This window comes from Salminus brasiliensis, chromosome 21 (assembly GCF_030463535.1).
Source record: "Salminus brasiliensis chromosome 21, fSalBra1.hap2, whole genome shotgun sequence".
Lineage (NCBI taxonomy): Eukaryota > Metazoa > Chordata > Actinopteri > Characiformes > Bryconidae > Salminus > Salminus brasiliensis.
In genome coordinates, this window is record NC_132898.1 from 12,733,139 (window position 1) to 12,751,607 (window position 18,469).

At 39.9% G+C, this 18,469-nt stretch overlaps 1 protein-coding gene across 1 annotated transcript in view; it reads left to right on the forward strand.

Moving 5' to 3' along the window:
• Nucleotides 1–16,002: 16,002 nt before the first annotated feature.
• hdac11 (histone deacetylase 11) overlaps nucleotides 16,003–18,469 on the forward strand; it is a 77,062-nt gene continuing 74,595 nt past the window's right edge. Inside the window, exon 1 of the mRNA XM_072666083.1 lies at nucleotides 16,003–16,140. The gene's annotated coding sequence lies outside the window, so the exon portion shown is untranslated. The remainder of the gene's footprint in view (nucleotides 16,141–18,469) is intronic.

Below are 18,469 nucleotides of genomic sequence, written 5' to 3' on the forward strand. Positions count from 1 at the left end.
CAAACCCTAAAATAGAACCCTGTGGGACCCCACAAAATGTGCTAAGCAATTTCTAAACCATTCATAAACATTTCTGCATTAGTACTCATAATAAAGGGTTCAGTGTGTTAACAGTAAGTTGGGCTGTGCCCCCATTTACCAGCAGTCTCAAAATGTCTCTGTAAACATATGAGAAGTATATGTTGTATTATTTTATTTATTTTATTTTATTTTATTGAGTATTATTTTCTCAAAAAACAAACAAACAAAAAACAAAACAAAACACAAATATCATTAGAAAATACCAAAAATGTGTTACATGATGGAGTATTCCTTTAGGATCCTTGGTTTTGAAGGCACTGTAGGTTTACACAACCTTTTTTTGGTCTTTATTAGCTCAAGTGTGCACACTAAGCCACACGCAAGCCTCTTTTTAAACCAACTTAGCCTCAGGGTCAGGCCTGAAAATTGAATTTGAGTAACATTGGGACTATTAAGTGAACTTTCATACTGGCACAGGCCCAGAAGCCAGACAAAAGCTGAGCAATGCGTGCTGGAGCTACAGTCCAGTCGGATGGTTTAAAAAAAGAATTTCTAAACTGAGGTAGACAGAGTAGCCTGACACCATCCTTAAGAAAGGGTGCTGATACTTCAATGAGATGATAACGCAAGCGGAATAACAGTATCCTCGCAAAAAGCTTTACAATCAGTAGCAGGTATCAGAGGGTGCATTCATTTCAGAAATGCAGTGAAATCAGTAAATGACTGTAAGACATTACTACTACTACTCTCAATAATACTATTTCATGGTTATTACAGTCTATTAAAAAGGCGTCTTTAAGGCCTACCCCACATTAGTACCTAAAGACAACAGTGGTTATGATCATGATTGACTACAGCTAGTAACTTCTCCTCATCCTAATAAAAATGGTTAGTCTGACAGCCCTCATTGGATTGACCAACACACAGCACAAAAGGATGCCCAAGTAACTCAGTGCAGATATGAGATGGAAGGACGCATTTAACCCCAAAAGCACTGTATCAAATGTTCCGCATAGTGGTGGTAGCAGCATGCTCTGCGGCTGTTTTGCTGCCAGTAGAACTGGTACATTGCAAAAAGTGGACAGAATAGTAAAGCAGGACTGCTTTAGGATTATTTTGCATAACCTCAAACCATCAGCTAGATGGCTGAAACATGGAAACAATTGGCTTTTGGATGGTCATCCTAAAGTCCTGACCTCAAGCCTGTAGGAAATATCAGGACTGTCAGATCAGTGATAACTCCACCAGTACATTCTGCCCATGAAGTAGAACAATCACTGAAAGCCCAATATTGCCATTACATTCATGTTTATGAGGAGTGTATGTAAACACTGACCACAACTGTACTGTGTCACAACTGTGTCATTGGGGTGTACTTATTCTGGTCAGCTGGTGTGAATGGGATTTTACCTTTACCAGAGTTGTTCTCTGTGATCTTCAGTGTCTTTTGGTGTTTCTACTTTCACCAGTGCATCCTTTTTTTGTACCAAAAAGTTGATTTGGCCACCCCTCCACAGCTGATGGCAGAACAATCTCAACTTCAGATCTTCAGAAAAAATCTGTCTAATCTAAAATTGTCTGTCCAACAGATCAGAAACAGCTTTCAGGAGGCGAGAGTGTGTTTGTCAGAGACTACTATCCACAGAAAACTTAATGAAAAGAAATTCTGAGGCTACAATTCAAAATGCAACTAAACGAAATCACCAGATTAGAGTTTTTAAAAAGTACTTAAAGAGTCTGTAGAATTCTGGAAAAGGTTGAATTCTGTGGGCAGATGAGAACAAGATTACCTTGTATCAGAGTGATGGCAAAAGCAAATTGTGGGCTGCTCACAATCCCAAGCATACCACCTGGGGTGTCATGGCTTGGGCATGTATGACTGTCCCAGGTACAGGCACACTTACCTTCATTGATGATGTGACTGCTGAAGAAAGTGAGTTCTGAGGTGTATAGGAATATCTACAGCAAGATAATGATCCCGAACATACTGCTAAGGCAACATCCTGTTTATTTTATGTAAAATGGAAAGTCATTGCCCGTTTAACCGATTTAGCAAGAGTTGAAGATGGCTGCATTAGAGGCTTGCCAAAGCATTAGCAGAGAAGATACTCTGCACCTGGTGCTGTCTATGAATTGCAGTCATTGCCTGCAAACCAAGTACTTTCCACAACTGCTTTAATGTACATATCATTGCTATGGCTCTCACTATGGTGCCCTGAAAGGAGGGGGACTGTGTAAGAAAGTGATGTGATTTCAACATGGTGAAACTCAAATGTATGCAAATTTGTGTCTTTATCCCAAATATGAACTATTTATGCAATGTGTCCAAATATTTATGCATCTTCCAACAGTATGATCTTTTCTTTTTAGATTTAAATGTTAAACATAGCACTTTAGTTGTCTTGTTCATTATTAGTATTTATCTGAACTAGAGAAAAGAATAATGCAAAATAGAAATGGCTTTTATTTATACATAACATTTATATAAACTTTTATTTAGCACCGTCACTTGTCAGTTAAGGATTCTGAATCTAACTACACTAAATAAGTACATTTTTGAAGTTAAAGATGATCAAAGACCCCATAAATAAAGCAGAATATTTAAAATATACTGCATAACACTAGTAGACCTAGGCTTCTTCTTTTTTTATTTTATTTTTTTACAGCAGCTCTCTGACCACACTATAAGTAACCAGGCTGAAATACATGGGAGGCATGTAGAGGAAAAGCCAGCATAAGCCAACTGGGAACAGAGCAGACTTATATCTAAGCTTGTTGGAGTGGGAGTAATGTTGCCTGCAGGATTTAAGCCATTACCTAAAGGTTTAAAGACACTTAGCTTTCTCAAATTTTAAAAACATTAATAAATTCAACATTAAGTAAACAATTAAAACATTAAGTCAACATTTTCTTTTTAATAACTGCAAAACTGAAGGAACAACCGACAAAAGCTCTACTTATGGAAAAATGCCAAACCCACACATTTCATCCACTTTTTTTGTGTCAGCACTCACCGGCTCTCAAAGCCACTTTGGGCCAAAAACAGTTTCAGTATGTGCTTTTAACAGTAGCTCAGAACAGAAAACTGTCAGATCTGCCCAGTGGGTTCCTCAATTAGGTGTTCTTGCCCTCCTCCTTTGCATACTATGTATGCTACCCCTCAGTCATTTACTGTACTGCTAGAAAGTCTAGGAACCCTTTACAACTTGCAATTTGTATTTTTGCATAAGTTTGACCATACATTTGACAACAAGTGGTGTGGCCCCCTTAACCAGCAATAAGGTTGAAGAATTTCGATTGCAATTGTAGTGAGCTTATTAAAAAGTGATGGTAGGCCTCCACAGCTGATGGCAGGATTTTCTCCATAATGAATAGATAATGAATCCCCATACACTTCTCCGACAGGTCAGGAACACCCTTCAGAAGACAAGTGTGTATTTTCTGCCGAATAACAGAAACACAAAGACACCACTGAAGATGCTAACCACTAGTTTGGGTTGTTTGATTGCAATATACTAAAAAGTACTTAAGAAACCCTGCAGAGTTCTTGGAAATTGTCTTGTGAGATACGACTAAGATGAAGTTGGCAGAGAGATGGCAAGAGGAAAGCAAAAAATAGCTCTTTTTAAAACATTTATTTGTTAGATTGCTATTAAAAATCTGCAAACCTGCTCTTTTCTCCAAAGTAAACACAGACAGAAACACAAACGAGGGTCAGTGAGACAGAGTACTGTACAGTAACACAGGGAGCAGAGAGCACAAGCATCACAACAACTGTCTCAGATAAAGAACACAGCTGATATTAATAAAGACCATAAACTAGTGAAGGTTCCTCTAGCGAGTACTTGAGTATCAGACAATATTAATATCTGATCATCGGACTGCTGCTAAACAATTCCATCATTTGATGAAGATATGTCAGGTGTCAAGTCTGAAATATCCACATCGTACACATCTTCATTTTTCTTACACTTCTGCTGTGCTCTTGTGGAAACCATCTGAAGCACTACTGTTTTTCCTGACATTGCTGGGAATCATTCTCAGATCAGGTGGCTAGAAACAGCTGACATTGCACCCCAATAGTTGCCGGATTAGGTACAATTGGACCAGCAGGATATACTGCTGCATTTACCGCTCTCAGAGGACCTTTCACCAGTGAAGATAAACATACAACAATGGCTTCAGCTAATTGTACAACATGTACACTCGACCCGATTCCCTCTAAATTGCTAAAAGAAATTCTCCCAATTATAATCGGACCTCTTTTAACAATTGTAAATTCATCCCTTAGCCTTGGGCATGTACCCCAAACCCTTAAATTAGCAGTCATAAAACCTTTAATCAAGAAACCAAATCTTGATCCTAGCATATTATCTAATTATAGACCCATCTCAAACTTAACATTCGTATCTAAGATATTAGAAAAAGCTGTGGCCCAACAACTCTGCTTATACCTGAGTAAACATTACATGTATGAGAAATTCTAGTCTGGATTTAGACTCAATCACAGCACAGAGACAGCCCTAGTGAAGATTACGAATGATCTCCTTCTTGCCTCTGATCAAGGCTACGTATCTTTATTAGTCCTACTAGACCTTAGTGCAGCCTTTGATACAATAGATCATTCTATATTACTAGAAAGATTAGAGAAAATGGTTGGAATCACAGGGACAGCCCTATCATGGTTCCAATCATATGTAACGGGACGCTTTCAATTTGTAAAGATAAAAGATTTATCTTCAAACTACGCAGAAGTAAGATATGGAGTTCCGCAAGGCTCTATTCTAGGACCGCTATTATTTACATTATACATGTTACCACTGGGCTCAGTTATAAGCAGACATGGCATTAATTTCCATTTCTATGCAGATGACACACAGCTCTATATATCAGCCAAACCTGACGATAAATTTAGACTACAGAAAATGGAGGACTGTGTAAAGGATATAAAACTCTGGATGTCACATAACTTCCTTCTCCTCAACAGTGACAAAACCGAAGTTCTCCTTTTAGGTCCAAAAGACTCTAGAAATAAACTATCAGACTTAATGTTAGACTTGGCTGATTCTTCCATCATTCCTGGTTTAGCAGCTAAAAATCTTGGCGTCACATTCGACTCAGATTTATCATTTGAGCAACATATAGCTAATATTAGTAGAACAGCCTTTATGCAGCTTAGGAACATCTCCAAACTAAGAAACTCCTTATCACTACAAGACGCAGAAAAGCTAGTACACGCTTTTATTACCTCAAGGCTAGATTATTGTAACGCACTACTGTCAGGTTGTTCCAGCAGGAACATCAATAAACTTCAGCTGGTGCAAAATGCTGCAGCCAGGGTCCTTACTAAAATTAGAAAATTTGACCATATCAGTCCAGTTCTATCAGCACTTCATTGACTCCCAGTTAAATCCCGTGTTGATTACAAAATTCTTCTATTAACATATAAGGCCCTACATGGCCTCGCTCCTGAGTACCTGCAGGATCTTATAGTATATTACGAACCATCAAGACTACTTAGATCTCAGGGTGCTGGCCTCTTACTCGTTCCCAAAATTCAGAAAACCTCAGCAGGGGGAAGAGCCTTTTCTTATAAAGCCCCCCAGCTCTGGAATAACCTTCCAGATAATGTTCGGGACTCAGACACAGTCTCAATCTTTAAATCTAAGCTGAAAACTTATATGTTTAGTTTAGCTTTTGGTAATTAATGTTTCTTAGATAAGGGCTGCAGGTCCAGGGGTTCGCGGACCCAGGGAATTGTAGTACACTGAGATGCTGGAGCTGTCGTCTCGCTGCTTACACACGATCACTCAGGTTTGTTGACGGTGGAGCAGATAGATGCTGGTGTTCTCAGGGTACGCCCGTGTCTGTGTTACCTTCTGGCTCTCTCCTTTTATTTATGCTGTGATAATCACACCTGCCGGAGTCGTCAGACATACCCAGATGCTGATTCTCAACATTCTCTGCACTCCATAAAATTCCTCTTAGAACTAACTTTTCTCTCTTTACCTTCTTCGAGTAAATGGCCACCCAGCCCGACCTGCAGGAAGATTGCCCGCTGAGGTCCCCTCTACCTGCATCTAACCAGCTGCCACCTACCAGTCCAGCCAGCGGGTCCCCCCCAACCCGCCACCACCCATGGCTCACCCGCCTGCCGCTGCTGCCTGTTTGGTGCTGAAACCTAGATGGACTCGTGCCTGTCTGACACTATTAACATCACCACTATCAAATTTCTGTTGTATCTGCTTTGGTAATTTTTATCATTAAATGTTTAAAACAGTCTGGCCAGAGGAGGATGGGTCCCCCTTGTGAGTCTTGGTTCCTCCCAAGGTTTCTTCCTCCAGCTCTGAGGGAGTTTTTCCTTGCCACTGTCGCCGTTGGCTTGCTCACAGGGGTCTTTGACCCTTCATGTTATTCCTTCTTTCTTCTCTGTCTCTGTCCTTTATTAAGTACTAATTATGTAAAGCTGCTTTGTGACGACAACAGTTGTAAAAAGCGCTATACAAATAAATTTGACTTGACTTGACTTGACTTGACTCTTTATAACAGACACTTAACCTAAACATGAAGCTGGGTTTTAAAGCTGTAATTACCAAAATGATTAACAAACATTCACAGTTTCTTTTTTTTACTTAATGGTGAAATGTCCTCAAACTTTTGATGGGCAGTGTATCATTCCTATAAGGTTCCAATGAAGAACAGGTTATGTTGCCTATAGTGCAGCATGAAATGGTCCAAAAATCAATACAAATCTATGCTGATATTTATTTATTTTTTTAATGCCTGAGGCTAACTTCATGTGCCGGAGCCTGAAATGAGCAGCTGCTGCTTTGATCCTGGCCGAAATTCTTCTTTGTAAGAGTGTGTGCCGGACTCGGTGCAGGTCCAATCTGGATGCAGCCCTGGCAACAGATGTGTGTGTGGGGTTGATAAATTACTCTTGTAGCACTTGAGAGACAACAATCTATCCAGCGAAAGATTAGTTTGTTCTAATAAAGCACTGGCAAGGAGAGTTGGGCGTACATTCAGCTCCAGCTGCAGAAATCAATGGGCAGATTGAGAAGGATAGAGTTGATTGTACTGAAGGGATATTTGGCCAATCCTATCTTTAGGATAAGGTTGCCAACCTTTAAACAATTCTCACGGCCAATGAGAAGCGCTAACCAGCATTACTACGTTACATAGTGACAGAGACGCGAGATAAAAAACTAAAAAGAGAAAGGTACTGAAATACAGAGGAGAATGAGAAAGTGACTTTTAATGGCTGTAATGTGTGAAAGAGAGTGTGTTCAAGGCCAACTGTGTCGCCTGGCATCCGGTTTTTCTCCACAGTAGTAGGAGCTCCTCAGTCCAACACAACCAGCTACAGTTTGGTTGTTTAGCCTTCCTGCTCGCTAGCAGGTGAGGACCTGTGACTTCACAGCACCTAACTAATAAAGGAAAGCTGCCCTGATGATCATTGGAGAGAGTAAAGAATTCGTCCTGGAGTGTTGCAGACAGATGTTAAGGTGGGCATGAGAGATCTGTAGTTTTGTCTAGGTGTGTGTAGGTGTGTGTACAGGTTATATGTACTGAGGTAGGAGGTCTTAATGTAATTTAGCTGATAAGTAATGAAATGCAATCGATTTTATTAATATAATGTATGTTAGTGTCAGAAACCATATAAGCAAGACCAACATTTGTTCTCTCTCTGCCAAACCCCTCCAAGCTCAGCCCTTCACCTGGGCCACATCGGAAGATACACCTGACTCAAGTGAATCTTATTAAGTCCAGGTCTAACTGCTGGGTAAGGAGGAGGGATTTTGGGGGATAGGTGGCTCTACTCCTCTGTTGTCGTTGTACCTTGTGCACTGTAGGCAGCCATTGAGCTAGCAGTCCCAAGGAGTTTAGCGAGCCAGCAGTGGGTTCCAATGTGCCTCCTAGTGCTACAGAGAGAGCACCAATGCCTGCCCTTAAGGCACCTCATAGTGCTCTAGAGAGACCTCAAGCCCTCACCTTAGCCGTTATATCTGTGGTGTTCCCCAAGCTGCCTTCACTTCCTGTTTTCCCGATGGCTTCAGTTCCTGTTGTTTGGTCATTCCAGTTTTGTCTGTTTAAGCTTCTGGTCACAGGGTGGGTCAAATTCCTGTTCCCTGGGTCATTACAGTACCTGCTATCAGGACTGTTCACCAGGCTGTGGTCTCCAGTTCCGAGGCTCCTCCTTCACTCCTAACCCCTGTCCTGGCTCGACCTCCATCTTGGGTTCTGTCCTTAACCTCTGAAAAGACGTGTTCCTACTTTGTTAAGACTTAAGACTTAAGACTTCTGTTTTGCCCTTTCCCAGTCTACATTTGTTTTCCCCTCTCTCACAGATCCCTCCTCCTGGCTCATTGTAGTATTGGACTTGTGTTTTATCTTTTGGACATTTTTCTTCCCTTCTGCCAAAGCCCTCTAAGCTCCACCCCCCCTCTCCTGATCCGGATTTGGAGGCACACCTGACACAAGTAAAGAAAGCCAAGAAAGCCCAGCAGCGTCTTTACTTCCTCCGGGAGCTGAGAAAGGCCCGTCTCCCTCCACCAATCCTCACCCTCTTCTATAGAGGGACCATAGAGAGCATCTTGAGCAGCTGCATCACTGCCTGGTTTGGGACCTGCACAGCCTCTGACCGCAAGACCCTCCAACGTATTGTGAGGACAGCTGAGAGGATCATCGGAGTCTCTCTCCCCTCCGTCATGGACATTTACACTGCCCGCTGCATCCGCAAAGCAACCAGCATTGTGGATGACTCCACCCACCCTTCACACAGACTCTGCGACCAGACTCTGCAATAGCTTCTTCCCCAAGCCATCAGACTTCTCAACTCCAGAGACTGAACTGATGTTTTTTCTGTTCCATGCACACACACACACACACACACTCTCTTGCTCTCATTCACCAACCATTTTGCACTAATAACTATACTACCTCACTGGACTCAATATTTATTGCACTTCATAATTTGTACACTACCACTAATTATTTATTATTCTTTGTCTATATTGTGTTGTATTGTCTGTCTGCACTTGTGTTCTGTATGCACTGTGTCTATGTTGCACCATGGTCCTGGAGGAACGTTGTTTCGTTTCACTGTGTACTCTGTATGTAGTTGAAATGACAATAAAACCCACTTGACTTGACTTGACTTGATCATCAGCTTCAGGTATAAAGACACAAGCTGCGTTCCAAAGCCTAGGCTGCAGTCGAGGTAGGCTGCATTTGTCAGCCGCCATGTCATAGAAGGCTGTTTTTATAGTGAACGTCCTTCTTATAAAGCTCAGAAATGCAGCTTATGTTCGGAGGATGCTACTGATGTATCCTCCTCTGCACTTGGTTACCCACATTTCTCATATGACGGCACTACAAAAAAGAGCACCATAGTGGAAAACAAAGCCTCCAGAGCTTTAATGTACAATTTCTTATATAAATATATATGATTTCTTAAATAAATAAATAAATAACACACCAGTAATTGCGCCGCAATTGCTAGAGGCAGGACCTTTTTGGTGACGCTTGTTCCATTTGTGTGACCAACAGGCTACTAAGAAGGAGTTTTCATAGGCCAGTCTTACCATCCTCCTACCCAACCTTGACTGCAGCCTAAGCTCTGGAACGCAGCTACAGTCTCTGTGTTCCAAGCTTGGTTTCAAGCTTTTCTTTGCTTTTTAGTTCTGTTACTCATTAAAATACACACCTGTTCCTTGACACTGTCTGCCATTAGGAAGTCCCAAAATGTCCCAAATAAATGCAATTCACAATTGCAGTCTGCCTCACTCTCATCATAAAGAAGCTTTGGACACCAACCATGTCTTGGCAGATCATTTACATTTTGAGTAAGGGGAAAGTTTTGTAAGTTTTATTTTGATAAATTATCATTTTAATGGCTCTCCTACATCAGTAATGGGGAGCACAATGCTCCCTGCGTTCATGTGATCAATCACAAAGACAGCCAAGGATAATTTCAGATTCTTACAAACAGGCGGGATAAAATGCAAAATGATTCATGCAGCCGGTTACGCAGAGCAGCAGGCAGGCACTCAGGAAGTCAAATAAGATGTTTTTTTTTTGTTTTCTGTTCCTGTTTTACTTATATTAATACTAAACTGCTTTTAAACGCTTTGTTTTATTTATTCTATTCTATTACCAGATGTAACAGGCTCTCATTGTTGGCTTTCCAGCTCATATAAGATCACTTTTGCATTGCTCAAAATGTTCGTCCCTTATAATCATGTAGTGTGTGTGATGTTTTGTCATTGATAACAGTACTGAAATGGATGCCATAAAAAGATAATAGTAACAAAATGAATTCATAGCTTATCTTACACTACCCTACAAAAAGATGCTATATATTGCGTGTGCAGCAGCCTCAATTTCACAATGACTGCCTGGAGTATCAGAGAGCATAATTGGTCTCACTCTTTGTGTATGGCCCTTCCTCTCCCCCACCACCGTTACTATGCTAGCCTTTCCTATCCCAGCCCTGGTAGACTTGTGTGGTAGAGGGAGAGGGAAAATTTGGGAAATAATCCAATATACTGAAAAAATATTACTGTATATTCTTTTTATATACTAAGAATACATGGTCATATCAGAATATAATGACCACTCCTGGAATGGAGTTTGATTTCATCAGCTCCATTTACCATTTAGGAGCACTTCTATAGTTATATAATTACAGCTTGTAGCCCATCTATTTATTTGCATACTTTTTTGCCCTCCTTTTACCCTATTCTTTAATGGTGATGACCCCTCAGGCCCACCACAGAGCAGGTATTATTTGGGTGGTGGGTCATTCTCTGCACTGCAGTGACACTGTCTGCCATTAGGAAGTTGGTGTTGGTGTGTGTTGTGCTGGCATGAGTGGAGTGAACTGAGAATAGTCCACCAAGTAGAAATATCCAGCAAACAGCGTCCTGTGATCAGCCTCCTGTGATCAGCGTCCTGTGATCACTGAGGAAGGACTAGAGGATGACGAACACAAACTGTGCAGCAACAGATGAGCTTCTGTCTCTACATCTACAAGTTGGACCAACTAGGTAAGGGTGTCTGATAGAGTGGACAGTGAGTGGACATGACATTTAAACACTACAGCAGCAATGCTGTGTCTGGTCCACTTGTACCAGCGCAACACACACTAACACACCACCACCATGTCAGTGTCCCTGCAGTGCTGAGAATAACCCACCACCAAAAAAAAAACTTCCTGCTCTATGATGGGACTGCAGGGTCCTGGCCATTGAAGAACAGTCCAAACACCAGACACTGTATAACTGAATGAACTAGTATGTACCTAACGTCCTATTAAAAACTGGAGAAAACGTTAAGAACATAACTAAAGCCACTCACCCCCTACTTTTCCCCAAGGATGTATGTGTTTGGTAAAGTAGAAGTGGAGAGTGTCGGGTTGGTCTGAACATGATTTTTGTCCAAGTCATTTAAGAGAAGGAGCCCTAAACATATCTCTCTGGGTCAGGCTATTTTCAGGCTTAGTCAGAGCTCACCAGGTAACCAATCACAAGACTGCACACTGCAACACAGACAAACATTAAAACTTTTTGTTTTGTAACTTGGGGGGAAATGTTCAAGTCCTAATACATTGTGTGTCCAATAGTTTGTAGACACCTACTCATCCAGTGCTCCATTCTGTTTGTGAAGTATAATAGCAGTGAACTAGTTTGCTGTAGGTCATCTAGAGTTTCTCATTTGTTGTTGTTGTTGTTGTTAATATTTCCATAATTTGTGTATGCTGGATGCCAGATGTTATTCTTCAGAAATTTCACAACACCAAACAGCTCAAGTCCTGCTGTATGGAAGAGCGCTGAAGCTGAACTTTATTACTCCCACAGTGTACACACACACACACACACACCACACACTCTGTCCATCACTCAAACGCAGGCTAGAACCTCAAATAAACAGAATCAATCAGAGCAGCGGACTGATGAAATAAGCAGCAAGCTGTGATTTGTGATACACAACACACAGTAAATTATGCACAATGCAAACCGGCAAAAGTAAAAAGTCTGGCAGCCAGAAGCAGATACAGTGGAGCAGAATCTACCCATAAAAGCTTTCACCTGTATGGGCTGTTATTTAAAACAGGAAAAATAAGATTGATAGCCACTATGATGGGCAGATAAGTTGACATTTGATAAAATGGTAAAATACTAACTTTATAAGAGAAAGAAAAATCTTCTTAACTTTCAATGAAAGTCAACATAAAAATATTTTATTCCAAGTCCATTTGGACTTTGTGTGGATACTGTGCGTGACTGAAGAGACCAACAATGCCACTGTATGACTGCATAGACCAGTGATGCCGTTATATGACAGCAAAGACCAATGATACCACTGTATGACTGTGGAGAATTGTGATGCCACTCTATATATACTGTATTTTATTTTCATTTTTACATATATTTCTCTCTGTATTTTTTTTTATTTTTTTATTTTTTTATTTATTTATTTTTTTTCATTTTTACATATATTTTTATATATTTATGTATATTTTATTTATTTAAGTACTGCTGTCTGGGTAAAACTGGGTCCTTGGGTACCACAATTTCGTTCCACCCCATGTACCACATGTGATGCGAATGACAATAAAGTCTCCTTGAATCCTTGAATCCTTGAATGACTGCATAGCCCAATAATGTCTATTATATAACAGCAGAGATGTCTATGGAGAATAGTGATGTCACTGTTTGACTGCGGGGACCAATAATGCCAAGTATGGCTGTGGAGAATAGTGATGTCACTGTATAGCTACAAATACCAGTGCTGTCACTGTATGACTGCAGGGACTAATGATGTGAAAGGTCTAGTTCAGATGCTCATGACATACCTTGTAGCACTGTGTGTTATGATACAGTCCTCACAAAACAATTTCTTTGAGTTGTGGCAGACAGAAAGGGTAGCTTTCGTTGCCCTGAGGCGGGCACCCAACACTTTCTTGATGGTTTGTGGTTTGTCCTCCATCGTGGACTGAGAGCACTAGTTAACAACAAAATACTGTCATTTTATTGTGCATAACATTTTATTTGGCAACTCTAATTGCCAGTATATTACTGTATATATGTATTAAAGTTAAATGCTGGATTGTACAATGAATAGGTACAGTATAAATGCAATACATTTACAGGAAAAAAACTGTAAATTAGTACCAAATATTAAAGGAAACTTAAAAAAAACTTTTTGGCTGTAGTTTGCTGTAAAGTTTTACAGTGTATAATTGCAGAGACCAATGATGCTACTGTATGACTGCACACTGGGACACACCTGTGGAACACACGGTGCACCAGCAGTCATGGAATAACGCAACACCATAGACCATAGACACTTTCCTCACATAGATTGTTTATACTAATTTACAGTAAAAGAAGGGGGAGAGGGAGGGACAATTGGCGACTCCGCCCTCCTTCCACCACAGGACCGAACTGTAATGGCAATAGCATGATGTTAAAAATAATTCTAAAAAAAAAACAAAAACAACATTATAAGGATGCTGTGAACTGAAATTATTGGTGGGGGACATTTTACTACATATTACTTCCTGGTGGGGACACATGTCCCCACAAAAACCTAGGCCTATGTTGTAAAGTGAATGCAATATAATATATTTCATATAATCTTGCAGCTCAAGTTCAGAACTAAAGATGCAACTTTAGATACGAAACTAGTTTTTATGGAATTTCTGAGGTCAATATTTTTCATCAGTCTGTTTTCCATCCCAACCCTTTTAACCCTTTTTTTATGCCATGCTGTTGACATGCTGCTTGTTTTCCCCCATTGTATGATGTGTTTGTATCATAGGGGAAAAAGGATTTCAGTTGCTATGGCAGGCTTTTTTTCCTCCTGTTTTCATCTTTTGAATGTAATATGGGCTCAGTTTCTTTGTAGCGAGGAGGAAGACCCTGGAGATTGCACTTTACACTGGTATTGTACAGTCAATGTTATGAGGAAAAAATTAAAACAATCCATCATACTTCTAAATATTTCAGCAATCCATACACTAAAAAAGGCTGCGGTAATAATCACAGAAAGTGAAGAATCACTGAGCCTTTGAGGAGTCGTAAATACATGTATATATGATATATTTTGGTTTGAAAATCACAGTTAGAAGAACGCAGGTTAAGTCTGTTTTTAGCACTGTGCAGAAGTCGTTAGACAAATAAGTAGAAATGATATGGAAATGTAATTCACAGTAATATGAAAATAAACAACTGAATTGTATATTATGATTTGTGAATAGGTGTGTTAGCATAACCATTTCCAAACTTCTCCTTAAAGAAAGACCAATGCCTAATGTATGTAATAAATCCTTCATTAAAGCAACATTATGTTACATTTTTATCTTAAAATAACAACTTCAAAATCATTGTGCTGGTACACTGACTTGTAATAGGGAGAATGGTGTTGTGTCATTGCAACTCTGGGTCCTGAAAGCTGCTAAAAGCCCTATGTAACTCTGGTGGAGCTCCATGAAACTGTTTGGAGGAAGGTTTCACTTCATAACACTAAGTAACTCGAGTCATATTTGTGTAAAATACAATATCATTGAGCCACCCCTACAGGACACGCTGTACACATGCATTTTGGGATGAGCTGAGAGACACAGATCCAGCATTTAAAGTGACAGAAGCATGCGAGGTTTCGCTCTTCTTGTAAGTCTTGTCCTAACAGCTTCTGTGCAGTTAGCAGCGCACTGAGCCTGGAGTAGCAATGATAGAGAAGCTGTTTTCCCTTTTGCGAGTCAGTAAAGCATCACAACAATTCTGAAGCTGCTATTTTAAAGTAAAAGTGCTACAAAATGTTGCTTTAAATGAAATTAGAGTTGCCGCTGGTGAAATTGAACAAATCCATGCAGTGGTTGGCAGAGTAGTTGTTTGGGACAGAATTCTTTGTGGGCCAGTAGTATTTACTGTGAGCTAATATATAAAATCACAAATATAAACACATAAATGCTCAGACTGACTAACTGTTACACCCAAGTGTGTGCTTGTTTTTATGAGGTTAGGCATAGCAAAAATGAAGCAAGCATTAGGCTCAGGATTAATGGTGATGTCAATCTTATCTTCTTTCGTGTCACTGATGTATCATTTTTCATATGTATTTATGTTTTATTTATTATTTCATAGTTTATGTGCTGGTGGACAAAAGTGGAAAAAGGAATGAGAAAGCTGCTTGAGGAGGATTGAGTGAAATAGTCTAAAATATTGGACATATCCGAGCAGGTGGGCAATGAGGCCTACTGACAGGGATTTACCTCTAACTAGCATTTAGCCTGTAGCACATTAACACTCATAGTTATGTCATTTTTAAGATAGCTAAGCTTTCTGCAGTTTTATTAGATTACTAGCTGGCCATAGACAGATTTTTTTGGCTGAAAGAAGACAGTGTAGACAGTTACTGAGTTGGGTTGATTTACATCATGTAAAAGATGTCAAGAACTGAACCTGCATTCTTCTGCTTGTATATTTATTTCACAACTTTATTAAAACTATGTCTGTCTGTCTGAACATGAGTTCGTAATTACCATTTTTTGGACCAGTGTCTCATTTTTATCTGCACTGCTTGGTCAGTCCAAACATTTTCAGCATTTTCCGACACCAGGGCGGTTTCAAATAAGATGTTTTTAACCACAACAATGATTGTCTTGAACTTAAACCACATCAAGAAATTGTGGACGCGGTGTAGTTTCTCTGTGGCAGTCGGTCAACTCTGTGAGGGTGACCACATCTCTGTGTGTGTGGACGCTTTGTGCTTTGTTTGAGCCGGCTGTGGGTTGTGTATGTCATCCTGCAGCAGCAGAAGGTGGGGGAGTTTGGGTATTGGTACGGACAGCAGAGGGACAGAGGCTTTGTTTTTTTCCAGCTAGACTCCAAACTGCAGGCTCTTGTTTTGTTGGGACTTTGGATAGGCCTCTATATCTCTGGACACAAGTTAGCTCAGCAGTCGGATTTCTAAAAGGAAAGGCACTCACAGATCTTTCCCCTGCACTTAGCCTTGGGGAAATTTCTGCTGGCATGTTGAAGGGCATCCTGATTCTCTAAGGAGAGAAGTTTCTATAGATAGCCTCTTAAATCCTCTACTTGACTCGAGGGGGTGAGTCTACAAAACTACAGACTTCAGCCAGGGCCACGTCCAGAGAGGCATTACATTTTTTCATCACAACCATCTATTGAGGAACTGTCCTCACAGCTAAGTGTACAAGACAGTTAAATGTTTTCATGTTATTGTTATCTCTGAAGTCCATTGATTTCATTTTAGTAAACTGTTCTTTAAACTAAAATCAGTACTAGCTAATGTTAATTGTAGTGTTAGCTTAGTTTACTCTGAGAGCTCAATAGCTCACTAGTAAGCTAAGTGTAGAGCTGTATAGGATTGTGTAGGATTGTTTTATTTAAAAATGTATAGACCCTCACAGATCTTGAGCACTTGTGTTGGGTTTTTTTGAGCCCCACAACTCTAAACATTCCTCCAAAGTACTCAATTAATACATTTCGGTCACAGGCCCTGAGAATTGCTTTAACTTTCCTCCCATTTATAGTGCCCCTGACATCAGATATACCTTTCCAAACTTCTGTCCATCAGACCAGTAGAAATAAAAGTTGAACAGCTTCTAGACCCATTATTTTATCACAGGGCAACGCTGTCCTCTAAACCTGAATCATCACGTTTTTGGACTGTATTCGAGGCATCAGTTGCGTTGTCAGTGTAGCTAGCTAACTACCAACATGCTGGAATGCAGTACAAAGAGCAGATCAAAATGAGTTTTATAGTCATTTGAGGTTTAAATGTTTGGAACATTTTGTGCTTTGCAGTATTACTTTCATAACACTGTCAGACTAGAATGCTCTAAAATAATAAAAGTCACAGATCAATGGACATAAGTGGCTTATTCTGTTAAAGCTATTACATCTCAGCATTTCAAAACAGTCAAAATGATGGTCGATGTGAAGGCAAGAAAATATTTAGTGAGTTAGGAATGTGTCAAAATACTCTTAATTTACTCTGAAGTCACAAAGTTAGTTACAAAGGATTGTGGGAAATGCCCTGTTTATCTGGACACCTATTTACCTGATAGCAGTAGGCCCATTCACAGTGAATTTATAATACATGTTTCAGCCTGAACTGCATTTTGAGGGAATTGCAATAGAAAATACGTAACTTTTATAAACTCATAATTTAAATCCTAAATAAATATTAAATACATTTGGTTGGCAGATTGATTCTAAGGGATGAAGAGAGGTTGAAAAATGGTCATGTTAATATGATTTTCTCAATGTAGGATGTGGGTTCTTTAATAAATCATGCATATGTTTCAGTAATATAATCCTTGCTAAAGCTCAGATCATTAAAAAATATCAATATTAAAAAGTCTATAAATCCCCCTTTATACTTTTCTCTAATTCACACTGACTGAATGGTTCAAAGTGGTTATGATATGCTGTAATATGAATATCGCACATTTTGTAGACTATATACTGTATGGTATATGTATGGCTGTCACTGTATGGTGGTTGGTGTGGCGCAACAGATAACACCACTACCTGCCAGTGAGCTACCTCACCATGTGGGAGACCAGTGTTCGATTCCTTGTCTGGGTGACTATGCAGCGCTACACCAACAAGAGCCCTTGAGCAAGACTTCTAACTCTACATTGGCCCTCCTCTGTAATATGAGTAAAATTATGTATGGCTATTTTTGGTACAGAAACACACAGAAACATCATAACTATAAGACCCCTGAAAAAACACAATATAAGATCTTATTACTAATAAATGAGTTCATACTTCACATAGAAATCCAATTCTGAATTGACGCCAAACCTACAGTAAAAGTGCAGCTTAAAGGATCACAGTTGTTAGCTTCACACAGCTTAGCCCATTGCTAGCTGTAATTTATGTCCAAACACCCATGTCCATATGGCATTAGAACAACTTCTTTTGTGCCAGCAGTGAGTTAATGAAGGTAATGAAAGATGTCAAATCATTTTTTTTAAATTTACTACTGAAAATTTACTACGTTTATGTTCTTTCAAATAGACAGTTTAAGGAGCGACTAATTTATAAACTCCTCATGAACACAATAACAGTGAATCAGAGACAATGGGAGACTGGTATAAAGAACATTCTGCTTATTTAGGGATAAGAACTGCAAACCAAAAGAGAGTTTGATTGCAAATAGCTGAGCTTTCACTTCGGATCCTTTAATAATCTCTGAGTTTCCTGTGGCCTTAAACTACTCCACCCCATCTCCCTAACACCCTGTTTCTCCACCCCATCTCCTCAATGCCCCATTACTCCGCCCCATCTCCCTAACACCCTATTTCTCCACCCCATCTCCTCAATGCCCCATTACTCCGCCCCATCTCCTCAACACCCCATTACTGCACCCATCTCCCCAGTCCATTACACCACCACATCTCCTC